A 1,314-nucleotide genomic window follows, 5' to 3' on the forward strand; every position below is an offset into this window, starting at 1 on the left:
GCTCTGATTAGACACTATTGTTCTCTACAATTGCAGTGGCAACTCCTGCCAGGGATCGTATCACCTTGGCTCCCAGTGCTTCTTACCCCCTGTGGTCCACCACTCCACAAGTTTGTGATCAAATCAAATGAAACGAGGGAAGCACTCTTGCTTGGCAATATACCATATATTGTACGCAAAAGCACACAAATGTTTTTGAGCTAATAGCTCAAAAGCATTTGTGTGCTATTGCCTATTGTGTAAAATACAGGTATATGGGGCTTGATTCACAAAGCGGTGCTAACCTAGTTAGCACACCTAAAGACTTTTGGGCGTGATAAGCATTGCACTAAGTAGGTCAGAACCGCTTTGAGGGAAAAACTTGCGCGCAAAGTCCGGTGCGCACGAAAAGGGTTTAATGGCGTTGCACGCGTAAACTTTGCTCGCGTAAAAGTTTACGCACGTAAAACTTTATGCGCAAAACTTTGTGCGCGAGTTTATTTTATCACGGGCTTTTCACCAACATGGCTTTGTGAATCAAGCCCAAGGTATATTGCCAAGAAAGAGAAGCCTCATTTAATTTGTATTGTTCTCTACAAAACTATTGTAGTTTTGCCTTCTTAAAACAGAAGTTATTTTGTGATAAATAATTCAGCTTTAAGTGATCTGCTGTGGTTTCCCACGATGCATCACTACTGCAATCATATCTTCATGATCCCAAAAAGCAAGACTGAATATCCAGAACTGGATTTAGACCAAGCAGGGCCCTAGGGAAGGAGACATAGAGACATATCTGGGCCTCTGAAGTGTAAATATTCGCCGCAGTTCCGGAAGGATTTACGCCGCTGCCATGAGACCGAGGAGGACGGGGAAGCCTCAATAGGATCCGGAGGCTTCCCCCACCCGAGGTGAGTACCCCCCAGGGGAGGTTTTTTCATTACAGGTTACACTATTGTCCTTGCAGTTATATTGCAAATAATTTGTTTCTCTGCTTATTATCTGCTGATTTATTCAAATAGGTCAGATGGACAGCTATCTAGAGAGAGTGTTTAAAACCTGCTCTAGTGAGACCTTGTAAAAGCTAAATATGTTTATAAAAAGTATCAATTACAAATGTTATTCCTGCTAATAACCCCAAAATAGAAAGCCTTTCATACCATTGTCAATGGACATCAGCCTCCTTGTTTATGAAGTTTATCCACACTGCACTGGTTAGAGGGGAATTCAACACCTGCTCATATTTATTAAGTAATGAAAATTCATCTCATTAATAAGAAACAATAAACGAAAAAAAATTTTTTATTATGAACATTTCCTCCTAAATAACATGGCTTC

This window comes from Hyperolius riggenbachi, chromosome 2, assembly GCF_040937935.1.
Source record: "Hyperolius riggenbachi isolate aHypRig1 chromosome 2, aHypRig1.pri, whole genome shotgun sequence".
Classification (NCBI taxonomy): Eukaryota; Metazoa; Chordata; class Amphibia; order Anura; family Hyperoliidae; genus Hyperolius; species Hyperolius riggenbachi.